At 46.1% G+C, this 13,192-nt stretch overlaps 1 long non-coding RNA gene across 1 annotated transcript; it reads left to right on the top strand.

Annotated features, from left to right (window-relative positions):
• Positions 1-980: 980 nt before the first annotated feature.
• LOC144097366 (uncharacterized) lies at positions 981-6,494 on the top strand. Its single transcript, XR_013306992.1, has 2 exons — positions 981-1,078; positions 6,329-6,494. It is a non-coding gene; the product is annotated as an uncharacterized LOC144097366 (long non-coding RNA).
• The last annotated feature ends 6,698 nt before the right edge of the window (positions 6,495-13,192 follow it).

Below are 13,192 nucleotides of genomic sequence, written 5' to 3' on the forward strand. Positions count from 1 at the left end.
GCAACGAAAAATTAACAATTAACATGCGTCATTGTTCCAGTAGAATTTTATGGGCACCACCTCAAAGTTACCAAAGTGCAAAAAGCTGTGAACTTTCCTTTTTGTAGTCCTGCTGCTGCAATTAGCCCGGTGTTCATTATTCCTGTGATTCTTCAGCACACTTGTTACCTGTGTGCCCTTGTGTTGAACATGCAGTTTCCTTATATTCATCTACTTATGATAATGGCTTCTTACCTCCACAGACGTCAACCTGTGTTTCTGAACTGATTAGTGACCTGCCTACTACACCAATGGTGGTTGTACTTGGTAAGATTTTCATAATTTTCTGGATGCTTTGAGCAGAGTATAACCTTCTAAAAAGCATGGAAGTATGAAACCTTATTGATCACAAAGAATTAGAGCGTGGTAACGAAGGAGGTTGTTGTGAATTACCCTGTATGTCAGACTCAATGCAGCTTCAAGAATTCGATAAGGCATGCCCAGCAAGCTAAATTAACCATCCGCATGCCACAGTCTTCTCTTTGAGATTGTACCTGGCAGCATAACCCGCTGCTAGAACCTTGTTAGGGTAGCTATAAAATTCAGGTTTGTGGCTTATAATATTAACTTGAGAATCATCTCTAGAAAATATCGCATGCATTGCCATTCATCCATCTGCTCTTGTCTGTTGCTTTATAAATACCTTCAGTGTCTAGCATTTGCATCTACATAGAGGTGCCGTCATATTTTTTTTGTGAGCTGTGCTGACATGATCAGCTATGTGAGAAAGATTTGTATGCCTCATGTTCATATTATCATGCTAAAAATTAATCTTCTGAGCTGTAGCATTAAAAAACAAATTGCTCCACAATTGCTAATATTTAATCCGAACTCAGTTTTTGAGCAAGTCGTTGATAATTTTCTTTTCAGGCACAAGCATCTTTGACTGTGATTGTACGTGCATTGTGACACTCGACGGAGTGAAGTGCTTTGAAGGACTGAGCTTTCTGGCCGCCATGGAGACCCTGTATGCTGCGTACTTTTGTCTCAACATGAAATACAATCAAGAAGTGCAAGCCACATTGGAATTCATTCAGAGGTAACCACATAAATTTTTCTTTTGTGTATAGACCAGTTTTTATATCTATTTATGACTGTTGCAGTATATATTCTGTAAGACGTGAGGAAAAAAATAGCATGTAAACTGCATATGCCTGGCATCCCTCCTGCAGCATCTCGACATTGTTGCGATTCAATGTGCATCTACATTTTGTGCATAGTTTGACAACCTTAATAACACGAACTGATGGGCGAGTTGGTCTAACACTGCGGTGAAACAGTGCAGTGGCACACGGACAAAAAAAGAAAGTAACTACTAATCTTCACTAGGCGGTTGAATGGCACATTCTCTCATGTGAGCTGAGCATACGTGAAGCCACTGGGAGTTGGATGGCTTGTCAGAAGACGTAAGGCTGCTGTGCTTTTCAGTGAATGCAACCACAGCTTTCATCCTTTCGTACATAGTTTTTATGCCACTCTCTGGTGGCAACTGCTGTTGTATCACAGAAATAAGAAATATGAACACGAGAAATGTGAGCATCGCTTGTCAAACCTTCCAGTTTCAGGAAAATCCAGGAAAATATCCATGCAAATGCTGCGGTAAAGAGGTGCTTGCATAGCCCTCTGCGTTCTTTTCTTCAGAGTGCAATGGAGTACTAGTAGAATGACAATGAGGCTAAGGTCATCTTATAACTGAATTTTCGCATAGCAGAGAATAGGCGAACGATGACAGAAACCAGGGCACCCGTCCTTTGAACAGCCGCTCGATTTTAAATACTTCAAATATACAGCGTTAGAAGTTGCAAACAGCCGATGTCTCCTGACATCGATGGTGGATGAAGATGTTTATTGCTTTAAGCGTTCATTTAGCTACCGGACATGCCTATAGCACAGCCAAGTTTATCTAGCGGCACCTACCTGAAGCACGCAAAATAGTTTTTGGGCTAGTCATGAGCTGAAGGAACGACTTGTGAGAACGATGAATATTTACGGCAGCATGTGCCATTTTAGATATGTGCAGCTTGAGAGAAATGGCCAACAAGAGAGAGTGGTAGAGGACATGCGCTGCTTTAAGCCAACTGCACCAAGCCCCATGAATAAAGTCCCATACTAAGCAGAACTTCATGCTGGGCTTCGTGGTGCATATTATTAGACGGGTATTTTGTAGTGCAACAGGACGACACAGAGCCTAGGAGACAAGGCTCTAGATTGCCTGTAGCGCTGTCATGTCGTCGGCTCTCCTACTTGTTGTCCCGTTGCACTCTGAAGGACCCTTCTTCCTGAAATGTCTTTCTCAAAAACTTTTCTAGTTTTCTTGCATAGTTGATGGCGCAACAACCACGCATTGTTGTGAAAAAAGACAAAAGTGACGCAAAGACGAAATGTGTAATGAACGATGCGAAACGGAAACCTCAGAACTTTGCTGATGTTCCATTCAGTGTACTGTGAAAGGCTGGCTTCTGGGACAAGCTCATTCACTTACAGTGACTTCATGCTCAGGCATCTTTTGCATCATTCAGCCCCTTAGTGGAGACCAGTGAATGTAACGCACTGATTCGCTAATGTACAGGAGTGCTATGCCCTTTCTTTGCTTTGTTTGCATGCCATTGCAATGTTTCACCATTGTGTTAAGACAACCTGCCAGGTAATGTGGTTTAATTACAGAATAATTTCAAGTTGGCTGCATCTTATTCGGAGTCTTTTCCGTAGCCCTACATCAATTTTTTGCAAACAAAATGTGTGCAGGATTTTCATTTCGCATTTTCCAAGCTGTCATTTGCTGTGCTTGAGGTCACAATAAAATTTAAGAACGCGTTGCTTTCCATTTATGTTGAAATAGTAATGTGGTGCATTGGAAATAACGTTCCATATTGCAATTTAATAATGTAAGTCAAAGTGCTACATCTAAGATGAAATTTCAGGCTCGTGTCATCTACTTGAGACATATATTCTGCTGGTGTGAATGCTACGGGATAGCCAACTCTTGAAGCTGCATAATAATGTCTAAATGTTCAGTATAATATTTAAGTGCGTACTTTTGTAATATGCATCTCTATGTTTAGCTATCAGATTACATGATTTGTGCTACCATTTTCAGGATGGAATGCATAAAGACAATGCACTGGTAAAACAAACTGAAGTTTATGTAGGAAGGTGTAATGGGCAACTGCCTTGACTTCGGTACTAAAAAACTATACCCTCTATAGGTGTCTTGTTTGCGGCGGATGCTTCTTCTATTATCTAAAAGAATAAGGAAACAGCCACTCACCGGCACTTGAGCACCCTGGTTATGATTAACATCATCGTTAGCTCGATTTTCAAGCTCATCACAAGTGTTCGGAGGTACATTTCGCTGTCAGTCTGGATGCTTAACTGTCTGTAATAATCCTCAAGATGTCTTTTCTGTTCTTTGAAACAAGTATAACAGGACTTTCGTAAATGAAAAAAATGCTTCACAGTTGTGATTTTTTCTGGAATCAAACATCTGTCATTTCCTTTTTTTGGTGTCTCATGTTCAAGGAACATGACAAAGAAAGGAAAAGTAAATGTGTGGAAATGTGTGTCCCGGCATAGCTATCACAGGCTTATTCCAATAATTAAATTGACAAAAAAATAACAAAGGTATCAAAGGCAAATAATATACCAACGTGCCCATCAGTTATTGTTGTACAAAAAAATACCAAAAGCCAAAAAAAGCCGAAGGTAAAAAACCCTGTCCACTATGTTTTTATATGCTAATTGAAAATATGCCATTCAATTTCATTATGTTATGTCATATGTAAGAATTTGGAGAGAAATTGTAAGTAATTTTGCTGGAGGAAACTTGTAAAAAGGCATGCCATTCATTTGTAGTGACGTCAGGGAATGCAATAAGGGTAAAATTATCATCTTACTTATCATAGAAATTAAGTTGTTGGTGTTTGAAGTTGCCACTTCAGAAACGGAAAGGCAAGCGTGTACATATTCTTGTTTTTAAAATGGCAACACAAGAACCTTATAACTCAAGTTATATGATAGGCAGGATAATTTTACCTTTTGTTGATGTCAAGACAAAAATAATAGCATGTATTTCAGCAAGTTTTCTGCAGCAAAATTTCTTTAGTTTCTCGCCAAAATCTTACTTAACATATAAGTGCACAAGCACTAGATGTCTATAAAATTCAGTGGCATATTTGGAATCACCGTGTAGAAACACGTTCCATGGAATTTTCATAGTTGTGACTATGATTCGAAATTTTTTTTCTAAGACCAGCTTCCCTGCTTACATGGGTTGCATGTGACATCACAGATGCCATGATTGAGTCCAAGGCGTAGCTTCTGCAGTGCAGGTCAGAGCAGGCGGTAACACGTGGATTTAAAATGCTCAGGTTTCCGCAGTGACTGTTTTCAAACATGGAGCTGCTATGACGGTGCAACACATGTACAGTGATTTATAACTAGAAATCAGTGATTATACTGCAGTTCACTCCTCACATGTCGAGGCTATTGTTCGGTTCATGAAGTGTAAATAGCATCAAGAAAAATGTGATTATAAATAATTTAGCTGCAATAGGAAAATAATACAAGGTAATTCATATATACTAATGCCTAATACATGATTTGAAAAAAAGAAAACATGCAAGCAATATTTTGGTATCTGCTGTTCTTGAATTCATGTTGGGCATGGCTTATGTAAGCCTGCAGTATAGCAAGGCAGCTAGGAAAGAATATTTATTTTCATATTCTTACCGCCCTTGAGCCGGCCCTCCTCGAGAGATGAGTTGTAATTTAATGTGCTGTAGCTGCAAAGTAAGTCTTGGGAAAGGTGCTAGTTTTTTTCTATTCTCCACACCCAGCAAGAGTTGTGCTAAAAGACAACATGCGCACACGTGCGCTCAACCTGTCTGCTTATTGTGTATCGTGCTTTAGGGCAGTTCTTCATGGCCTTGCTGAAATCTTGAAGGCTAGCATTTATGTGACTGTGGCTCAGTTAATAACTTCCTTAAGCTACATTAATCATTTGGCTCAGTATTAAAATCAGAGCTCAACTGCATTGGCTTGTCATGTGTAAGATCCCCAGTTTTTGAGAAAAAAAACCCCGCTGATTTTAGCATTTCTGTGCAATGGTGTGCTAGCAGCTACATTATCTTTATTGTGTATCGTGCTTTAGGGCAGTTCTTCATGGCCTTGCTGAAATCTTGAAGGCTAGCATTTATGTGACTGTGGCTCAGTTAATAACTTCCTTAAGCTACATTAATCATTTGGCTCAGTATTAAAATCAGAGCTCAACTGCATTGGCTTGTCATGTGTAAGATCCCCAGTTTTTGAGAAAAAAAACCCCGCTGATTTTAGCATTTCTGTGCAATGGTGTGCTAGCAGCTACATTATCTTTTTTGGACGATATTGTGCCTTCAGTAATCAGTACAATGACGTAACGATAGGAATGCTATTGTTTGTCACGTGACTTATCATGAAGGGTGCAACCTGGCAATGAAAAAAGTTCAGCAGTACTACCATATATGCACAAATGCAGCACGTGTTTATTTTTAAAATCATATGCTTCAGAAAGCACCTCACGTTATATTGGATCCAAGGTATGAATACAGAGCAATTTTTTTTCTAACTTTTTTACACCCATAGCAAGCTCACCCAACAGACTATAGAGCTGCGAGAGTAAGCCAACTTTTTGGTGGCCAGGAACGTGGAAAGGAAACCGTGCAGACTACTGAGAAAGAATAGAAGGCACTGAAAGAGCCTTGAGTAGTAGGGAAGGAAAAAAATTGCTAACAAGCACACAACTGTGCCGCATGAACCATGAAGCAGTGAGAAAAGGAAGCGATGGCATGCGAGCCGTTGCTGTAAGGCCGCGGAGAATATTGCAGATTCTTCATATGGAATTCACAGAATTCAACTTTTTCTTAAAATTAGAAGCTTAGGCATGTGGCAGCAACAGCACTGTACTTGTGTGCAGCAACAGCACGCACAAGGCATATCTCTGCACCAGAAATTTGCTGTGTAAAGCATGCTAAATCAGAATGCAGTGAGTAACTGCAGTATTGCTATTACTGTTGCCTGCCTAATGCTGGAGGCATTTGCTTTCTTGGCATCACAGCATCTCTTCCTCTGTGTTTTGTGATACGTGGTTTTTCTTGAAAAGCTAGTATAACCATGTAAATGATGTTAACATGAACCCTTATTTCCACAGAAGTGGCGCAAAGACCAAATGCGGATCTACATTTAGACTAGCCCTATAATTCCGCACGTCTTAATTCGGATGATCTAGCTTCTTAATATGTCTTATTCTTTTCAGGCAACTAGTGGGCATGAACCCAGAGGAAGGGAGCTGGCAGTTGAACCGCAGGATCACCTCAGTCCACCCAAAAGTGCAGAGCGCCCTTCAGCAGCTTGACAAATTCAAAAAAAAGTGGCAAGATTGCATGTCTCGGATTTAGTGTGTTTGTGAACTTTGAACTTTCATTTTGGATTCATTGAGTGGCTCAGATTACGAACTCTGATATCGGAAGTTAGATATTGGAAATTAGATTCAGTTTTCAAGTACATGCATATTGTATATCATTGGATGTGTAGCTTGTTTTTGCTATTTTTGTACCTTTTTGTGTTCTTAATTAAAACTGTTTCAAACTAATTCACTTCTATGCAATTTTATCACTTCCTAGATTGTGTTTGAAGGAGGTGCAAAATACCACACGCAAGCAATTTACTTTCAAAGTGTGTTCATTTTGATACGTAATCTGTGTGCAGAAAAATTTGTTTGCATGCTACAGACATGACACATTTACCATGCATAGCATGCCTCTTACCTGAACGTGGGCCTGGCTCCGATCAGAAAATACAGGAGTGTAATATTGCGTATCATGTGCCATCAAGCATTAAACAGCATGTGTTCAGTCAGCTTTCAAAGATGAACATGGGCTGCTCATAAATGCTACGGGACATGCATATGTTAGCATCTTTGCAGTGGAATGTACAGTGCAGCATGAGAACAGAACGTGATATGTAGTCATATAACACAGATCCTGTCATGTTAACATGGTTACAGCACACATGCTATATATTGTTGTGATGGTTGGTGTTATGTGGACATAATAACAGCACATACACCGTGGCATACAGAACATCTGACATCATAACAGGGTACGTAGCGTGTGTGTGCTAACCTTGTTTCCGCAAAATGCACCGCACCACTTTACCACGGGGTGTTTGCACAACGGAGTGGTGCAGCACATGTTGCGGCAACAAGGTTAGCGGCCACATGTCCTGTATTTATGCGGGATTTTTCTTACAGTGTGGGCAATATTTATGATTCAATAAAATGTAGAGGAGATGCGCTAGTAAAGGGAGATATGTTATAAACCATTCATAGCTCATGCCCACTCTGCACACCGTTTTTATCAACAGGGCTGCATTTGATGCGATAGTACCTGAACCGAAGCCCTGAAGTTACCTTTGGTGAAGACGAATAGATACGGTTTTTTTAAATGAAATTTATTGCCCCAGGGCGTTTATGATGGGTGAAGGTGTGATGAATTATGCAGTAGAGATTAAATGAATGGAGAAAGGTTAGCTGATTTCATGAAGTCCAGTAGAGAACGATGGTACGGACCCTGCGTCCAGGCAATGTATGAAGCAAGGTTTCTTGGTCAAAGACCTGCTACCGTCAGGTGCCGGATCCTTGTAGGCTTGAGGGCTGGGTAGTCCCACAATAAGTGATGAATGTCGGCTTCAATGTTCTCGTGTTTACATATCGGACACCCTGGCCGATGAAACAATTCTCGGTACAGAGGCCACTTCCGAGTGATGGCTGGTGTGAGGGCAAACCCCGACCCGGATCCTACTAAGCGCAACCTCCTCTGCACTGGTAAGACCGCGGGGGAGGGTTACCGCACACGGAGGGATGAGAGCACGTGTGCGGCGCCGGAGGAGTTCCTTTCTTGATGAAAGGAGGGTAAAATTGTCCAAATGATGGAGCCGAGGCGGTGATGAGTTTGTATTCGCAAGGCGGGTCGCTAAATCTACCTGGCTTTGATAGGTCAGCAGATCCCGGGGGACCTACTCAATACGTACTGGCTGCGGGATGCGTGCCGCGAGCCGGTGGATGTCCTGACATATCGTTGGACCGCGGCTAACACGTCGTAGCAACCGGACAACTTGAAGGGCGTCAGTGCGGATGACAACGCGGGCCGCCGGGAGCATAGTTTTGTCGGCCACGGAGCAGAGTGCTTCTTGAATTGCAACGAGCTCAGCACAAAAGGACTGTAGGCTTAACGCCTCAAGAGCGAAGGAAACGAGACCACTACTACGAGCCGACAACAGAACAGAACTGCCTATAGCCTTGGCTGCACGAGCCACGACCAGGTGCCGTCTTTATTCTCTTCGCAGGGTGGCGCGCGCTAGCCGGGTTGTCGGCGCCGCCCAAGAGAGGGCGCTACAGGGCCCCCCGCCTAGACTGGAAGTCGAAACGGACGGAGGGCCGGCAATGGCACTCGAGCGCTAGGTCAGGCGGCGCTGGGAGTCGTTCCAGGGCTGGTCCGGGAGGCGAGGGTCGCTACAGGGCTCCCCCCTCCTTCCTGGACGATTAGTCGGTATCAGTCAAGAGTCGTGCAGGCCGGCCGGGGTCTGAAGGTGAGGCTCAGGAGGGCGACTCTGGCTGTGGCGTTGAGGCCGAGCTTACGGAGGGCGTCGAGGGACGCGGAGGGGAATGTGAAGAAGATGGGTCATCTGGGTCGGCCTGCGAAATGCACCAAGTGCCGGTGGTGCAGGTGCAGCAGCTGTTGGCCAACGCATGAGAGGTGGTGTAGCAGAGGGAGCTAGGTGTGTAGCGCAGCTGACGCCGGGCTGAGCTGCCTGGTACCCAGAGGGGCGGCTACGGGAGGCGCATCGATATTCTAGGTAGGGAGTAGCTGTTGTGGACTGCATGGGGTGCTGGGACACGCTCACAGAGAGCCTTGGAGCGATTAACTTGAACGTGACGGGCGTGCGCACGAGTGGCGCCCTTGGCGCCGAGCCGTGCACGTAGGAGGACGCTGGCGAGGCAGCGGCAATAGGAGGCGCCTGGAGTGGCGGAGCTGCTGGGAGTGCCACGGTCGCCGATAGGGCCGTGAGCACCGGGAGAGCCGAGGCCACCGGGAGGGCCGAGACCGCCAGGATGGCTGGGGGCGCTGGGTGTGCCGAGGCTGTCGGGAGGGCCGATGACACCTGGTGGGCAGGTTACGCCGGCAGGGCTGGCGGCGCCGGGAGAGCCGAGGCCGAAGGTGGGGCCGGGGGCGCCGGGAGCTCCGAGCCTGCCGGAAGAGCTCGTGAGTCGTGACGATGGACGGCGGCGCCGGAGACGCAGAGGTGGAGTGGCGGGGAGCTAGCGGCCAGGGGCTGCCGAGGCGGGCAGGGCTGGGGCGAAGGCGGCGTGGGTGAGACCGAGGCTGGTCCTGCGCCAGCTGCTGGCGGCGGTGACAGGGGGTCTGCAGCGTCGTAGAGCGGCAGCGGGCAGTAGGAGACGCCGAAGTCCTCCAGAATGGCAGCGCGCAGCTCGTCGTACGGCCGGCTGCCCAGGGCAAGGCAGGCAGGTAGGCGCAGCAGGTCGGGCGGGGGATATCGCAGAGGACGGCGTATTTGAACGGCTGAGTGGTTATGCCCTTCAGGTACAGGGCCGCCTCGAATTGAGTGAACCACCCGCCGACGCCTTGAGGCCGGAACGCCGGAAGCGGCGGGTCGAAGGCTGGGTTCTGCCAGTAAGCCATCCAGGAACTCAGCTGATGGAGAAGGCGCGGCTCAACGGGTCACCACAATGTAGGCTTAACGCCTCAGGAGCGAAGGAAATGAGACCACTGCTACGAACCGACACCAGAACAGAACTGCCTAGCCGTGGCTGCACGAGCCACGACCAGGTGCCGTCTTTATTCTCTTCGCAGGGTGGCGCGCGCTAGCCGGGTTGTCGGCGCCGCACAAGAGAAGGCGCTACAGGACGAAGGGGGTTCCGTAAGCTGAAACCAAGAGGTTTGATTCAGGACAGGTCTGCCCGGGCAGTAGATACCTGTTGTTGCTTTGCAGTCTTGTATGCTTGCGTCTACGTAGACAACAATGGATCCTTCAGGCAAGCTAGCATCTTGTTCCTCAAATTTCTGGCAATGCGAAATGAGCAGATCTTGGCCGGCAATTATCTGTTGGATTGTTGTCGCTGAGCTGTACAAACTTCCATGGGGGAAGAACTGGCTTTGGCGGCTGAAGAATGAAGTGTGACGTTGCATAAGTCATCAGTGCATGCGTGGAGTGCGATAGACTGCGCGCTTCACGGCGCTGTTGCACCAGCTCATCAATGGTATTGAGCAGCGCATTCTCTTGTAAAGCTATGACCGGTGTGATGCGTGGAAGGCACGTAATGGTTCTCATAGCCTCTCGGTTCACGGCTTCAAGGCAATCCCATTGGGCTCTTGTAAGATGTTGAAGCTGGGCTTGATAAACAATACGTGGCTGCAGAACTGCCGTCACGAATTGCCGTGCAACGAACGAGCCTGCGCCACCAGTTTTAGGGGCAATTCTTCTAATCAAGCCCAAAGTCTGGATAGCTTGCCTTTTTGCCTAAGAAAGCCATGCAGTCGCTGATCCTGACTGGTGAATCATTAAGCCAATGATTTTTACACTCGGACTTTCGTTTAGTGGGGTGCCTGATAGACAAAGACGGATTGCACTTGCAGCAAGTTTACGGCGTTCCCAGCGGTTGGCGACTGACGTGTACGTGGTTTTATGCACGGATAGCTGAAGTCCGATGGATGATGTGTAATTACAGGTAGCATCCAAGGCATATTGAAGGGCAGCCTCCTGAGTAGGGAGATCTTGGTGAGCACTCCACACCGTGATGTTGTCAGCGTACTGAAGAAATTTTATGTCACGGATGTCATGTAAGCGCCAAGCCAGCGGTATGAAAGAAATATTAAATAACGTCGGCGACAATACTGATCCCTGGGGCACGCCGCAGAGAGGAACAAATGAACCGACCGCTTCGCCGCTGAGGCGTATTACAAATTTTCTGCCTTCCAAAAATGATTGGAAAAAAGTACGCACTCTCAGAGGGAGATGAAGCATGTCAATGTAGTTCAGAATGGCTGCATGACTGATGTTGTGATATGCCTTTTCAACGTCCATTTCTAAAACAGTACGCACATTGCTGCTGCGGGTAGATGACAAAACTGCAGATGCTAAGACAGCCAACCCATCCTCTGTTCCAATATATAGACGAAAGCCGATTTGTGCTGGGTGATAAAAACCGTGCTGCTCTAGCCACCATGACAATCGTGTTGCTAGCATTTTCTCCGCCAGCTTGCACAGCGTAGGAGTTAAGGAGATAGGTCGCAAGTTGGCAGGGTCCGTCGGAAACTTTCCTGGTTTCGGATAGGAATCACGACAGCGGATTTCCAGCTCTCAGGCACTATGCCATCCAACTATACTTTGTCTATGGTGTCAAGTAGTTGAGGGAGTGCAGCGCTACTCAGGTTCTTGTACACCTCGTACCGAATGTTGTCCGGGCCGGGCGATGTTTTCCGTTTCGCATCATCTATCGCAGACAGCAACTCAGGCATAGAGAATGGACACGCAATACCATCTACGTCGACATCAGACGGCATTTGATATACACGGGCTGGGATGCCAGCCATATTTAAACTAGCGGATGAAGAAGGCACAGCATCGTATTTCGGGAAAAACTTTCGCGCTGCTTCTTTGGCGAAATCATCTTGCGACAAGTTAGCCGCGAAGCATGCGGTTGCCGCTTCGTCAGTCGTACGGCGACCGCGTTCCGTTCTACGGAATGTTCGCCACAGAGAGGCATTCGAGGATTTTGGATAAAATTGTTCGCACCACGCATGCCACTGCCGCCGAGAGAGGTCGCGTTCATATTTGTGTGCTTTAGCTGTAGATAGTGCAATCGCATACGTGCCTGCGACGAAGTAAGGTCTCTCGTAGCAGCCAGCTCGGCTTGACGGCGTGCCGCCCACAAGTTAAGAAGGTCGAGGTCTGGTGCCGGTCGACCAACATCAGTCCAGGTGGTAATTGTAGCACTGTTGAGCGCTGTTTGTATGCGCTCAACAAGGATTGGCGAAGAATCTGAGGAGAGACTGTCCATACAGGAGCGAAAACTGTCCCAGTTGATCACAGAACATTTGTAGCGTAAAGGTCGGAAAAGTGAGGTGTGAAGACCGATCATTATAGGGTGATGATCGCTCCATGGTCCATGATCTCTCGAGTCTGGCTCCATGTGCCAGACAACTTGCTGACAACATTGACCCAGTTAATTATAACATTTAGTACCATGAGGTATATTTTACGAGTGACCATATCGAAAACATTCGGATAATCAGTTCGCATGGCACATAATTTCACCGCGATGAATTTGCTTAGAAGCGACAACTTCAGTGAATGCTGTGACCTCAGTTACAGTAGGAAAACGACACTCGTAACGTTGCTGAGTGTGTGACACAGAACTGTTAGTAATCATTAACTGATCATAAGGTAGGCTCGTGCTCGCTGAATTTTAAAAAATGGGGTGGTTACTCATAAGTATCCACCAAGCCTCAGTGATATAGCTATAGAGGAAAGCTATACAGCGTGTATAAAAATTTCCAAGTTGAATAAAAATTCAGTCTCGAATGGGGCTTGAACCCAGATCCGCAGGCTCACCGGGCTATCGCTTTACCATTCGACCTAATCACGACGGGAAGCATATTGTAGAGCGAGAGTGAATTGGTCAAAAACTCGACGTAGGAACTGCTGATAGTATCCTTCGGCTATGCTTCGGCGGATGGCAATGAGTAATTACTGACTGACTGCAAAACTACTCCACCTTGGAGGCCACCTATAACTTTGAATCAAGCCTAAAATTTATTGCAGGCACTGAGAAATGTAAGTTATTGTACGCAGAAAGACTAACTTGTTTCACAAACATAGGGTTTTTTATTGTTCGACTCGTATACAGTTATAAATAAGAGAAAAACAAAACAAGAAATGCTAGTAACATATGTGGAATGGCTGTTCTTTGCGTCAAAAGTAGAACGAAGAAGGCGAGCGTAGAGAACCTTGCTGCCGGTGCAGACTAGCCGCGCAAAGCATGCAGCGAGTACGCTTGCGGCGCTTACGGCTGTTCGATTCGATAGGTTTAATGTTCGCC

The sequence above is a fragment of the Amblyomma americanum genome, chromosome 7, assembly GCF_052857255.1.
Source record: "Amblyomma americanum isolate KBUSLIRL-KWMA chromosome 7, ASM5285725v1, whole genome shotgun sequence".
Lineage (NCBI taxonomy): Eukaryota > Metazoa > Arthropoda > Arachnida > Ixodida > Ixodidae > Amblyomma > Amblyomma americanum.